The sequence below is a fragment of the Durio zibethinus genome, chromosome 12 (genome assembly GCF_047325235.1).
Source record: "Durio zibethinus cultivar Kanyao isolate XHJ-2024 chromosome 12, ASM4732523v1, whole genome shotgun sequence".
In the NCBI taxonomy this organism is placed as follows: Eukaryota; Viridiplantae; Streptophyta; class Magnoliopsida; order Malvales; family Malvaceae; genus Durio; species Durio zibethinus.
In genome coordinates this window covers 12311625-12327782 of record NC_143173.1, presented here as the reverse complement: position 1 = coordinate 12327782, position 16158 = coordinate 12311625, and positions in this window count along the sequence as shown.

Genomic DNA, 16158 nt, shown 5'->3' with positions numbered 1-16158 from the left:
TAAAGAGCAGAAGAAGTTTAAGTCATTTGCTCCCTGACTACCAAGAAGATTTTCACGAATATTCAATCTTTGCAACTTTTCTAGGTTCCGTAATGAAAACATCTTTCCAGTAAATTTGTTTGACTAACTTGAAGCTCGATGAGGTTAGAGACATTGGTTATTGAAAGAGGGAATGGTCCATTGAGTTGGTTGAAGCCAACGGAAAACACTTCAAGATATGGCATGTTGACTCCTAATTGTGAGGGAAGACTACCATGAAAGTTATTTTCCCCAATATCAAGATTTTCTGATATTAGAGAAATTAAAAAGTGAGGATGGAACGATACTGGACATTTTATTCCCTGCTACATATAAAGTGGTAAGATTCTTTAGTTGGCCAAGAGCTTCAGGGATAACCCCAGACAATCTATTTAGAGACAGAGAGATTATCTCCAGAGATGAAAGTTCCCTAAAAATGGAGGGATACTCCCTCTTAATGTGTTGTTGTTAAAGCTTAATTTCTTCAGGTTTGACAAGTGGCCAAGTGCAGCAGGTATTTCTCCAACTAGCAGAATGTGTCCAATGTAAGGCTATTTGAGCTTCGAACAACCAGATATATTAGAAGGAATTTCACCAACTATGAAGTTTCTAGAAAAAGTTAGTTCTCCCAATCTATGTAAACGGCCTATATCTTATGGAAGTTCTTGAATGAAGCTGTTGTTTTGAAGACTTAACACCCGCAGAAAGCTCAAATTTCCAATATATGGTGATATTGGTCCCATTAGTTTCAGTGCACGCAAGTCCAACCCGGTAACTCTCTGATGTTGTCGTCCGCATTTAACACCACACCATTGGCAAAAATGGACGCTGTTGTTCCACGAACGCATAATCCCAAGCTGATCACCTGCTATCTATCTTGGCCTTAAACTGGAGCAAAGCCTGTCGATTTGTTTCATTTCCATTAATTGCCAGGCTGCTGAACCAATAAAGAAAGGACCTTTAAGATTGAAGTATAAAAGAAGAACGACAGCAATATGGATGGAAAATTTAAGTGACCGAGGTGCCTTGAAATGCATTTCTGATAGCCTTATCAACAAAAAAAGACCACTTGAATTCATGCTATTACTTTACATTTTGCGGTGTTTGCTTCGGCAACAAAAGCAAAGAGAATATAAGTTCTTTCTGTAACATCAAATGATAGCAAATTTATAACAAAAGAGTAGGAAAAATTAAGAACTTCGGGTACCTTTTTTTTATTTCTTTTTTAAAACAGTTTTGATCTCTAATGTTGAATCTAGAATGATTTGCTTTGAGTGCTGTCCCTTTATGTTAGGAAAATGGGGTCCAGCCCCATGTAAGTTGTTTTGGACCAAGTAAAGGCCATGGGCCTTGATCTTTCATTTTACATAGAGTCTTAGCTACTTAATAAAAAAGAGGTGGGGTTGTTTTATGGGGGTGTCAAAAACCAAGTAGAGAAAGAAGAAAACCAGAAAAAGCAGAGAGAAAAAGGAGAAGGGAGAGTTGGTTGAACGAAAGTCGATCCATGATCCGATTGAGTTAGAACTTTGTTAGGAGGTTTATGATTCAGAGTTTTACATTCTGAATGGTGAAGATCGGGTTTGAAGCTCTCTAGGAACAAATCTAGGGTGTATTTGTTGAGTCACTTATTTGGTGAGATTTCTCTAATTGTTTCTCTAGTTGTTGATTAGCTCTAGTTTTAGCTAGAGAAGAACTTTGTATACCTATTATTTGATAGTGAAGATTTTTCTGGTGGACAGTGGTTTTTATCCTCTACACTGGAGAGTTTTTCATGTAAATCTTGGTTTGTGCTTTATTTTTTCTACGTTTTTTTTATTATTAATTATTGTCTATTGCTTCTGTATTGTTGTGATTATTGCTTCAGGTGCAACAAGTGGTATCAGAACGAGGGTTATTTTGAGACATCAATACAGAAGCAACCTAAGATAGAAGTAAATTCTATTCGAGATCATGAAGGGTGATACAGGTTCCATGATAAAATTGACAGCATCGAATTATTCAATTCGGAAGCCTATGATGGAGATCATCTATATTGCAAAGATTTGTATGAGCCAGTATTGGGTGATTCGGCTAAACCAGCAGATATGAAAGATGAAAGATGAAAGCTGAAAGAAGCTAGGTAGAAAGATGCTAGCTACAATCAAAAAATAGGTTGATATCAGAGTGTTCCATCATGTAGTGTAGGAGTCAAATGCTCACATTGTTTGAAAAAAATTGGCAGCATTGTATGAGAGAAAAATAGGTATGAATAAAGTTATGCTTGTTAAAAAGCTTGCAACTTTACAGTACATGGATGGACGATCTGTTACAGAGCACTTGAGTGATTTTCAAGATATATTTAATCGGATGACTACTATGGAGCTTAAGATGGATAATGAAATGAAGGCGTTATTTCTTTTGGGTTTATTGCCAGACAGTTGGAATACTCTAGTTGTGAATGTTCGTAATTCAGCTCCTAATTATAAGGTGACATTGGAGATGGTAAAAGACAGTATGTTTAATGAAAAAGCAATGCAAAAAGATGTAGACCTTGGGAATCAAGCTCTGATCATAGAGAACAGGGGTAGAAACATCGACAGAGGTCAGGACTCAAAAGGTTGTGGTAAGTCTAAACATAGATCCAAGTCTAAAGGTAAAGCAGGTCATATAAAACGAAACTATAAAATCTTGAAGCAAGAGCGAAAAAATGAGAAAGACAAGAGTTCAGATGATGGCAATGTTGCAGCAGTGAATTCAGAGAGTGATTCAATTACTTTGATTTGTACACATGGTGATTGTAATCATTTTAGTGATCCCAGCATTGAGTGGATAGTTGACACAGGAGCGACATATCATTATGTTCCTAAGAGAGAGTTGTTTACAACTTACAAAGCAAGAGACTTTGGTTGTACCAAGATGGGAAACAAGAGTGTGTCACAGATTGTTAGGATTGGTGATATTGTTGTACAAACTAGTACATGTTGCATGTTGACTTTGAGGGATGTCAGACACATTTCATATATGAGAATGAACTTGCTTGCTATTAATGTCCTTGATAAGGAGGGATATAAAAGCCGACAAAAGAATGGAAGTGGAAGCTTCTCAAAGGATCTATGGTAGTTACAAGGGGAAAACTATACTGCACAATGTATAAGACATGGATGCAATTGAATGGTAACCAGGTAAATGCCATTGAAGATGATGCTTCAGCAAACTTGTGACACATGAAGCTGGCACACATGAGTGAAAAGGGGTTACAAGTTTTGGCAAGGCAATCTCTTATTCCCTTGACCAAAGGTATGTCTCTCGATTTATGTGATTATTGTTTATTTGGTAAGCATCATAGAGTTTCTTTTCGTAAAAGTTCTCAAAGAAAAGAAAATAGATTGGAATTAATTTATTTTGACGTATGTGATCCCATTGAGGTTGAGTCATTAGGTGGTAGTAGATATTTTGTTACTTTTATTGATGATGCTTTATGTAAGACTTGGGTGTATATGTTGAAATACAAAAGTTAGGTACTGTAGTATTTTCAAAAATTTCATGCCATGGTTGAAAGGATGACAGGGTTACCCTTGAAGTGTATTTGAACTGATAATGGTGGGGAATACACATCTAAAGGCTTTGAAGAGTATTGTTCAAAGCATGCGATCAGGCATGAGATGACAGAATCTAGAACACCGCAGCATAATTGTATAGCTGAAAAAGTGAATCGTACCATTGTGGAAAAAGTCAAATATATGTTGAGGATGGTAAAATTACAAAAGCCATTTTGGGGTGAAGCAATCAACACAGCTTGTTATTTACTTAACAGGTTACCATCAGTTTTTTTAGGCTTTGACATTCCAGAAAGAGTGTGGACAGAAAAAGATACTTCATACTCTCACTTGAAAGTTTTTGGGTGTAAAGCATTCATACATGTGCCGAAAGAGCAGAGATCAAAGCTTGACAATAAAGCCACACAGTGTGTGTTTGTAAGATATAGTGATGAGGAATTTGGCTATAGGGTATGGGATCTAGTGAAGAGAAAGACAATCAAAAGCAGAGATGTGGTCTTTCATGAAAAAGAAACCAAAGCAGACCTTGAGAAAAATGAGAAGACTACACGGGTTACTATTGAGTGTGATGTTTCAACACCGACAGAGATTCCACAGAAAAAAGCCACAGATGGTGGAAATGAGCAAGAAACAGAACTTGGAGATACAAATGAGCTAGCCACAGTTGGTGATGAGCCAGATGTAATTAGTTTTAAGCAGGTGGAGCAATCATCTCTACTTGAGAGTGTTGAGCAAGGGGAGCTACCTTCGGCATCAAGTGATGTAGAGTCTCAGCCCAGGAGATCAACTAAAGAGCAGGCCATCTACCAGGTATCCAAGTTCATATTTTATTTTAGTTACCAGTGAAGAGGAGCCAGAAAGCTTCCAAGATATGCAGGTTACTCCAGATAGAGAGCACTAGTTAAAAGCAATGAAAGAAGAGATGGAGTCATTGCGAAAAAATGGTACTTATGATCTTGTTAAACTTTCAAAAGGGAAGAGGCCATTAAAGAATAAATGCGTGTTCAAGTTGAAAAAGGATATTATGCCAATTTTTTATAGTAATTTCCTAATTCACATTACCTTCATAAATTTCCAAGGATTTTGGTCTGGAAATGAAAAATGACGAAATGACCATTAATTTGATGAGCAAGTGTATGTAGTCATGAATAAATTTAACTTGATCGAACCATTACTAGACTTAATTATCAGTATTCTAGTTTTCACCATGATTGGTGATCATACCAGAAAATGACGGCCAAATTAAAACCAATTAATTGGAACTGAAAATAGCTTGAATTGAATGGACATGCATAATTTTATTCCATTAAAAGAAAAAAAAAAAAGAAAAACTCTTCCATTTATAGTAACAAGTGGTGGTAATCAATGCTTTTCTCGATTTGTTCAATTTTTTTTCTTATGAAAATGAAATAATATTCCTTCTCAGGAAAATTCATTAAATTTTAATTTCTTAAAAATGAAAAAATTAGAAGAAACAGAAGAAGCTTATCTTTTGATCGGAACAAGAGCGATTAAAATGCAAACAATAAAGAAAAGCTGCAAAATGTGTTTTAGGACAACATATTAGTATTAATTACTTGTACAATATTTGTAGAGACCCACACTCAACCTGCGAGGTATTGTCCGCTTTGACCCGAAAGTCTCACGATTTTGTCATACAAAAAGTGTCTCACAAGTTTGGGATTAAATCTCTACATATATATCATTCCTTATCCACACATCCTTCTGATGTGGGACTGGGGGCGTTACAATCTCCTCACCTTTAATGCTTGACGTTCCTGTCAAGCTGAGTCCATCTATAGGACCAAGATCACACCAGACCATCGTGTAACACTTAGTGACTCCCACGGCTCCATCGTGTAGCACTTAGTGACTCTCACGACTGCGGACTGGTGACCGCTCTGATACCACTTTTGTCATGCCCCGAGATCAAGATGCAACACGGTCGTATTACCTTGAAGAAAACCCCAAAGTAATACGAAGCCTTCTTTCTTAATCATTCTAAAATTCCTTAATAAAACAATCTATCAAGTAAATTCATATATTTAATCCAACTGATGATACATCCTTATATATCCAAATACAAACCATATAAAATACAAAACTGTCTTTTAAAATCTCATTGGCCAACATATTCTCTGACGATTAAGTAATCTTACTCATTTCATCTTCTAGCTTCACACAAGACTAACCAAATTTATCACTTAGTCATCTATAAAGAAAAAGTAAAAGGAGAATGAGCAAACCACAGCTCAGTAAGTATAGGCTCACACATCTTACCGGATCAAACATCATTTTCATACATGTCCTATAGATCATTCAAAACATTTGTCAAATCATAATGTCAAAACATCTCAATATCATCGTTCTGTCAAGCATTTCGTAAATTCATAAATCATTGTAAAATATGTTATCATTCAAATATCGTAGTCAAACCAAATCATGGATCAATCATTAAAAATCATCGTAAATCATCATTATCATTCAAATCGTTAGCTACGGTCACTGCTATAACCCGTGACATTGGCCGTATCAACAATTTCATTCTCATGATCATTGCTAACTATTATAACCTGTTAGCCAGGGCTTACGCTAACTACTATTACCCATTAGCCAGGGTCGTATGATCATGTCTTTGCTAACTACTATTACCCGTTAGCTAGGGTCGTAGAACTAGTTCTGGTGTCGATGATCCCACTTCCCAGGGATATAAAAACGTAGCTATCACAAAATCATTCTTTATTCATAAACCATTTTCTCATTTCATTCATAAGCATGATCCATCGTTTATATAAAGAAACACAAAATAATCATATGCTTGATCTTATTTTCATACATTGAAAATAATGAAATAAAATATTCATTCAATTAGAAACATACATATATACATAGTTTCGAAAACAAAGTGAGTGAGATTTTACTTACCTCCATTCGATTCCACCACTTAGTTTTTTTTCTCCCAAAATAATTAATGGCCTATCCAAGATCATTTCAATAGATCAAAATTTAATCAACTCTTTTTGAGACCATTTAAACAAAAATCAACTAAGTTACACAAAAGGTTAACTTAACAAATTAATACTGGCAGCATGACCTCTTTTGATTAAAATAGTTATATCTCAATATATCAAAATTGGAATTATGATCTCTTTAATGCGTTAGAAACTAGACTCGATAAGCTTTCTAACCATATATGGCAAACCTTGTAATTCCTTGTAGATTAATTATAACAATTTTTGAAATCCACATCATATACTGCTGCCAAACAGACTGTATACCTTCTAATAAAAATTATATATTTATTCACAGGAAGCTCCAAATTCAATTTTGCTTGTTTCATTGGAAAGTAAACTCAATAAGCTTTCCAAACATATATGGCTTAATCTGTAAATCCTTATATACAAATTAAGAAGAATTTCGTAATGCAACCCTGATGCTGTTGTCTTACAGCCTGCATATCCTTAAATTAAAATTAGACAACTCTTTGTAGAAAACTCATATTTGACTTTCATTTATTTCATTAGAAACTAGATTCAACATGCTTTCCAATGATATATAATAATCACAGCAATAATCTATCCATTAATGCAAAATTCTATTTTAATTCATTATTACAGATCACAACATCTCATCCAAAAATAGAATTTCTCCTTCAATCTTTAAAAACTCAAATCCTTACTTTCAGCCTTCAAAATCTATTCAATAATCATCAATAAATCTTAAGAACATGAAATAAATAAAGCCCAGTAATTTACCCAAATAGATCATCAAGATTAATGAAGGATTTCATGATTTTTCTTGATTTTTCTCTCAAAACTTCAACTCCAAATAATAGTAAACAACTTAATATTTCTTTCAAATAAAAAAAGGGCATGTACTCACCTTTAAGGGATTAACTTGATTGTAGCCTCTGATTGTGAATCTCCAACTTGATTTTTCATATTCTCTAACCCTAAGGAAGATGAGGAGAAAGAACTCTATTTCCTTTCTGTTTCACGATAGTTAGGTTTTCTTTCATCTAATACTTTAGCCTTTTTTTCTTTTACTAAATAATGTCTTAATAAACTGATGGGCTTTAGTATTAGTCTAGCCCAATTATTATTTGGGCTGGGGTATTACATTTGTAATGCCCTCAATCCCATATCAGAAGGATGTGTGGATAAGGAATGATATATATGTAGAGATTTAATCCCAAACTTCTGAGGTGCCTTTTGTAGGACAAAACCGTGAGACCTTCGGGTCAAAGCGGACAATACCTCGTAAGTTAGGTGCGGGTCTCTACAAAAGTGGTATCAGAGCTTAAGTTACGATCTTTGGAGAATTTTAAGAGGGAGATTATGATTTATAGATTGTGTTGAGATTTTCTTTAAAAGCTTAAGTTATGTTTCTTGGAGATTTTCTAAGAGTTCAGGTTATGATCCTTAAACTATGTGAGATGTTAAAGAGCTTATAATATGATTTTAAGGATTTTCTAAGAACTATGATTATAATATTTGAAGATTTTTAAGAAGTTAATTTATGATAAGTAGATTAATGGTGATTTTCAAAGAATATAGTTTATGATCCTTGGATTGAAAGAGATATTCTATGGGTATGGTTACAATCTATATATTATGTGAAGATTTCTAAGAATTTAGATGATGACCTCTAGAGAATATGATGAGCTTCCAAAGACATAGTTTAATCCATAAACTATATTTGTGAGTATGACTAAATGATTTGATAAATTTTTGGAGTAGTTAAAGTTTCAATGAATTTTGAGGGATCAATGATTCAATAGATTCTTGGTGTAATTATTTTGGTTGATAATTACTTATTGCTTTTGGATCTTGTAGTTAAGAGAAAGTGTAATTACTTTGATATAGTGCGATTTTATAAGTTGAAGAGATTTTTGACGCCACTTATAATGAGATATAGTTTATAAGTTAAAGGATTATTTAAGAGAACGATTTGGTCGTTGGAGATCATATGGGTTTGGAAAAAGACTTTTGACTTAATGAGGTTTTGAAATTATTTGATAAGTGTTAAGTGAATCCCTAATCAAGGATGAATATTAGAATAGGAGTGTACATTGTTGGAATTAAAAGTATAGAATATTAGAGTTGGAATGAAATGATATGTTGAAATTTTGATACAAGTATTTATAGATTATGATGTTGGAGAATTTATTTTAATGGATTTAGTCCAAAATGTTATAATTGTGGTAAATAGCTTTATATACATAAAGAAGGATGTTCATTTGATTTGGTTCTACAATTTTATTAAGAAAGTATTTAAGGTTTGATCATGCGAGTTGGATGTTTGTATAGTTAATTTAAAGTTTGATCATTAAATTCCTATTTGAGGTATACTGATATTTTTTAATGGCTAAAGTGATTAATTTGTGGTTATAGTTTTTAATTGAAGTATATTATTTGATTCCTTTGAATTTTATATTTATGGAAAATATGGCCTATTGTGGTATAAGGTTGTGTACTTAGCAAGAAATTAAAGTTGTGGTTATCTAGATGATTTAGTAAGGAAGTTGGTTTTGAAAGAGTAACTATATATATATATGTTTTGGCTAAGAATGATTGTTTGAAATCTTATAAGGACAAAAGAAGGGTTGAAATCTTACAAGTGATGATTTTGTATTCTTGGTGATGCTGAGCATGTATTCGATTTTAGAAAAGTTTGATAGAACTTCTGAAATAATGTGATGCATTTGGCTATTGTTCATAATTATACTTTTGGTGTGAATTCAAGCGTTTGGAGTTTTTATTGGTTCAAACTTTATAAAAGAATATTTTTTCTTTATGGATTATGATGCATAGTTTTTAACTTTGACATGAAGATGATAGCAATATATTTGGTAAAAAGAGAATTTGAGACATTATAATGTTTGTGGGGAATATGAAGAATCAATTGTTATATGATAATTGGTATATTAGAAAGAATAATATTCGCAATTGAAGACAACTTTGATAATTAGAGATTTATGTTTGAATTTACATGATGTAAATTTATGGATATGATCTATTGCATTGATGTCATATGTATTCTAGTGGTTAATTGATAGAAAATTTTATGTTGTCGGTGGAAAAGAAAAGAAAATTAAAGTATTATGTGATATCTTTTTGGTGACAAAATGATTTGTTGATATTGTTATTCAAGGTTGTTATGGTTATGAAAACATGGTGTGAAGCATATTACAAGGAATTTTGTGGACACATGCTTTTCTTGTTACAAAACGATGTTATGAAAGTTAATTTGTTTGAATTTTATTGAAAAGAAATATCAGAGTGCGCAGTGGAAGCTTGAATTGATTTTAAGTTCTAAATTGTTATGCTATTATTAGTTGAGAAAGTGATGAATCTTTAATAAATAAAGAATATTGTCACCTTTGATGTTTAGTGTATATGATGAATCTATGTTAAGAGAATATCTTAGTAAAAGCTATGTGATTGGATATGAGTATTTAGAAATTCAGAAGATATGAGTTTTAACATATTAAAATATTTTTTTTTTGAATGGTTGATTAGAAAGAATAAGTTTTGAGGCAAGATGATTATTTTTTTGAAAGTTCAATGAAACAATCATACGGTAAAAGATATTATTGCAAAACTAAAGGAATGAGATATGGATGTAAATCAAGTTTCGAGGACGAAACTTCTTATAAGGAGGGGAGAATATAATACCCCAACCCAAATAATAATTGGGCTAAACTAATACTAAAGCCCATCAGTTTATTAAGACATTATTTAGTAAAAGAAGAAGGGCTAAAGTATTAAATGAAAGAAAACCTAACTATCGTGAAACAGAAAGGAAATAGAGTTCTTTTTCCTCATCTTCCTTAGGGTTAGAAAATATGAAAAATCAAGTTGGAGATTCACAATCAAAGGCTACAATCAAGTTAATCCCTTAAAGGTGAGTACATGCCCTTTTTTTATTTGAAAGAAATATTAAGTTGATTACTATTATTTGGAGTTGAAGTTTTGAGAAAAAAATCAAGAAAAATCATGAAATCCTTCATTAATCTTGATGATCTATTTGGGTAAATTACTGGGCTTTGTTTATTTCATGTTCTTAAGATTTATTGATGATTATTGAATGGAGTTTGAAGGTTGAAAGTAAGGATTTGAGTTTTTAAAGATTGAAGGAGAAATTCTATTTTTGGATGAGATGTTATGATCTGTAATAATGAATTAAAATAGAATTTTGCATTAATGGATAGATTATTGCTGTGATTATTATATATCATTGGAAAGCATGTTGAATCTAGTTTCTAATGAAATAAATGGAAGTCAAATCTGAGTTTTCTATGAAGAGTTGTCTAATTTTAACTTAAGGATATACAGGCTGTAAGACAACAGCATCAAGGTTGAATTACGAAATTCTTCTTAATTTGTATATAAGGATTTACAGATTAAGCTATATATGTTTGGAAAGCTTATTGAGTCTACTTTCCAATGAAATAAGCGGAATTGAATTTGGAGTTTCCTGTGAATAAATATATAATTTTTATTAGAAGGTATACAGTCTGTTTGGCAGCAGTATATGACGTGGATTTCAAAAATTGTTATAATTAATCTACAAGGAATTACGAGGTTTTCCATATATGGTTAGAAAACTTATCGAGTCTAGTTTCTAACGCATTAAAGAGATCATAATTCTGATTTTGATATATTGAGATATGACTGTTTTAATGAAAAGATGTCATGCTGCTAGTATTAATTAGTTAAGTTAACCCTTTGTGTAACTTAGTTGATTTTTGTTTAAATGGTCTCAAAAAGGGTTGATTAAATTTTGATCTGTTGAAATGATCTTGGATAGGCCATTAATTATTTTGGGAGAAAAAAAACTAAGTGGTGGAATCGAATGAAGGTAAGTAAAATCTCACACACTTTGTTTGTTTTCGAAACTTTGTATATATGTATGTTTCTAATTGAATGAATATTTTATTTCATTATTTTCAATGTATGAAAATATGATCAAGCATATGATTATTTTGTGTTTCTTTATATAAACGATGGATCATGCTTATGAATGAAATGAGAAAATGGTTTATGATTAAAGAATGATTTTGTGATAGCTACATTTTTATATCCCTGGGAAGTGGGATCATCGACACCAGAACTAGTTCTACGACCCTGGCTAATGAGTAATAGTAGTTAGCAAAGACGTTATCGTATGACCCTGGCTAACGGGTAATAGTAGTTAGTGTAAGCCCTGGCTAACGGGTAATAGTAGTTAGTGTAAGCCTTGGCTAACGGGTTATAATAGTTAGCAATAATCATGAGAATGAAATTGTCGATACGACCAATGTCATGGGTTATAGCAGTGACTGTAGCTAACGATTTGAATGATAATGATGATTTACGATGATTTTTAATGATTGATCCATGATTTGGTTTGACTACGATATTTGAATGATAACATATTTTACAATGATTTATGAATTTACGAAATGTTTGACAGAACGATGATATTGAGATGTTTTGATATTATGATTTGACAAATGTTTTGAATGATCTATATGACATGTATGAAAATGATGTTTGATCCGGTAAGATGTGTGAGCCTATACTTACTAAGCTGTGGTTTGCTCATTTTCCTTTTACTTTTTCTTTACAGATGACTAAGTGATAAATTTGGTTAGTCTTGTGTAAAGCTAGAAGATAAAATGGGTAAGATTACTTAATCGTCGGAGAATATGTTGGCCAATGAGATTTTACAAGGCAGTTTTGTATTTTATATGGTTTGTATTTGGATATATAAGGATGTATCATCAGTTGGATTAAAGATATGAATTTTACTTGGTAGATTGTTTTATTAAGGAATTTTAGAATGATTAAGAAAGAAGGCTTCGTATTACTTTGGGGTTTTCTTCAAGGTAATACGACCGTGTTGCGTCTTGATCTCGGGGCGTGACCATATTCTAATTTGATGATGCACAAAAGAAAGGAATTTATGTTTAATAGAGATTACAGACACACATATTAGAGGCAATTCACTAGTTGATAATGCAACTACAAAATGAAAATATTAATACAAATAGACAAATTATTGGAGGAAATACTCTCTTATTTGTTTCCTTTTCTCTAAGAATAGTGCATTTAGGAGAAATTGGGAGTTCCGCAAATGCCAAATTGAATGTGAACAAAAGAGAAAGGCAATACTTTGCCTAACCTATGCCTCTCAAGTCCATTGAAGCATGAGAGAAGAATCATAACTTCAATGTAAACGAGGAAAAAAGAGCTTGACACTTTCAAATGCTTGTTCGACAGTGCCATCAACCAGAATCAATATGTTAATTGATGAGACTGGTTTTGTATTTGAGAGTGCTTGGTTCATCAACAATAGAGTGCAATGTATGAGAAGGTTTGAAACTCTAATATATCCTGCTGTTTCTACCATTAATTGGTTCAAGTTTTCTGACTTTGAAAGTCCTGTGGCTAGAATTTGATTCCAGCCCCTTCTTTAATTGGAAACATCTACTTGTGGTTGGCTTTCATCCTGGATTTTGAGCATAATTGAGCCACACTTGCTATACTGAACACTTTTCCTCACTTTTCTTATGGATTCATCTTTTTGTTTTTTTTTTTTTTTTTCCATCTTATCATATGTGAAATCAGTTGGATTCCACTTCTCTGAGAAATGTTTTATTCTCTGTTTCTAATCAATAGTTTAGAAAATGATTTTTGGCGAGAAAAGTTACTATTCAATTGAAGTCATCAGATTACTTTGTGATTGATCACTCAGATATAGCTTCAAAGAGTAACCGTACCTTGCCTTTTGTAAATTTTTTTTTTTCTGAGTTTTCTTATTGTATATTAGATATTTTACAAGGTTGATCGGTAGAAATTAATACATATTCAAAGGCTAGACCGTTTAATTAATCCTTTTCATTACTAATGTCTATAACTCCATCCATCAAGATGAATTGAAATAGTTTTCCTTCTTCTTTTTTTTTTTTTATTCCAATAACAATGGGTTATTGATAAATTTTTTATTGATTTTGATTATATTTATTTTTCTAATTGAGAATAAATTGTATATGTACTCTCTGAATAAATTAAAAAAAAAAGAAAAATTTCCTTTTTTCCATAAACGTAACAGCAAGATTATAAAGCTTGTTTTTCTATTTTATTTTTATTCTTTTGAAAATGAAATAATGTTCCTTTTCAAGAAAATTCATTAAATTTTAATTTCTTGAAAATGATAAAATCAAAAGAAGTGGAAGAAGCTTATCTTTTGATAAAAAACAAGAGTGGTTAAAATGCAAACAAATTATCAAAAAAATTAATCCTTTTTTTTTTCATGATTAAACTGTTACATCCAATTTTGAAATAGATTCTTTTGTCATATTCTTCCAGGATTGCGGTCTTATCTTCTTTCCATGGTAGCCATCTCCCACAATAACATTGCTGCTACCATTTATGGAACATTAAACACTAATAATCTTTTTCCCTTCCCCTGGATTTTGATGACCAATTGACCATTTAGTCATTTTTATTATTTAGAAAATACACCTATTAATTTTTTTTTTCATCTTAATATCTTTATGAACAATTCTCACAATAAATTCTTGTTAAAGAACCATTATAGGAGAGGAAAAGTTTGGATTTTATCTATGGAGGGTGAAAATTATGGACCGCCAACTGCATGTTATTTATAACATAAATGAAAACAATGGTTAGTTGCCCTGTGATTTCTTTGTGGAAAAAGATAAGAAGAAAGTTTTGATTTCCAAACTCATTTGATTTGGTTGCGTCTGCGTGATTCATGGGTCAATCCTCTTGAATAAAACCCACTCTCGAGAAACGAATAAAGACAGATGCTTCGCAAAATTCATTTGTCTGGATTTAAATCTAACTGAATAACATACCAGATAAATTTGAACATAAACTCATTCTAAATCGAAGAATGTTAAGCAATAGGCACAAGAAAAAAGTATATTATTCATGAAACCTGAAACACTAGAGGTGGAATTTTATTCATGAAATGTAGACACAAGATTAAGAACTTGAAGCTAAATCCAATATTCTTACAGATTTGGTCCTTTATTAAAAAAGAAGAGAATAACAACCACAAGACTGAGTAACTGCAGTTAAAGGAAATGGTAATCTTTTCTTCTTTTCCCTGTTTCTTTCCAGGGGAGGTATTGTTTGCAGGACAGAATAGAGGGAGCCAGGGAGTTCCAAATCAAATGTGATAGTGATCAAAACTGCACCTTCACACGCCAATGGACCAACTAAGCTTAAGCCATTAAGCAGTACCTGCGGTTGAAGAAAATAATGCAAAGGATGTAAAATTTGATAAAAATGTCTAACAAATTAAAATTTCTTGTTTCTTAGATTTAAACCAATTTTAGTACCTCTTGTTCTTACTGATCTAGATGGAAGCAGCTTGTCTCTTATAGAACAAAGCTCAGCAACAATATTATCCATGTTCATTCTTTCAGTTGGCAATTCAAAAGAACAGGCAATTCCAATTTCAAATATGGAATTCAAGCTCCGAAGAAGGCTATTTGCTTTTTGGTAGACGCCAAGAATGGGTAGCTTATCTTCAAGCTGGCGCCGGTATAGTTGCAGACAGTGATCCTGATGCTGAGCACCTTGAGTGCCAAAACAAAGCTGCTAGCTTTACTTGCTCCATCGATCTGGCAGAGTCTGCATTCGTTGCTAAATGATGCAAACTTTTATTAACCACAGGAGCCGTTCGGGAACCTTGATCAGCTCAAGTTTTCTTTCTGTTATTCAGAAATTTGTCTCAAATACAAGAACCATAGAATGTAAAATATTAAGTTTTATGTATGTTTATCTTCCAGGTTATTAATTACTAGCTAATATTAACTATTAAGTCATTTGCGCTTAACAGAGTTATAATCATGTTCTCTCCTCAACCATGATCCCCTCCGGTTTGCTTTTTTGTTTTTTTTCCTTTTTTATAATATACTTGAGGCCGTTAGGATTTGAATCCTGATAACTGGAAATAAAGAGTTTAACTTTTTACTAACAGGCTATGTGATTATAAGCCTTCAAGTTCTATTATCAACTAGGATGCAGGTATGCTTACTCTGTTTCTTCCATTGCACTATTCTGTATGTGCCTGCACTGCAGTCCAACTTATTACATGATTTTCTATCAATTTTCACTCTGACATCCTTAACAAATATATTAACCGTGGCTTGTTCTTATGATAATAATTAAAGCATAAGCAAGACCAAAATGCTCCTGTTTAGGCTGTTTTCCCTACTGGGGATATATTTGTAGACTTGTAGCGAGCTCATAATTATTTGACTGCTCACTGAGTTTTTCAGTTTGAGTATTTTAAGATGGCATATGATACATTGCACTTGTCACTGTATATTTATTCCCTTTGGGGCACATCTGTCCTAGCTTTCTTGAGCAAAGATTCTTCATTCTTCTTCTTCGATCTCACTCTATCTTCCTCTTTTGTAGGATGGACTCCTTCTATCATCATTATTTTTCACTAATACAGTTGGTTCTTGTAATTAGAAGTTTATGTTGATATGGTTCTGATATTTTGCAGTGCTTCTTTTCTCTTTGAATTATAAGAATTTTCCATCAGATCATTCAGTTTGTCTTATTGTATTACTCCC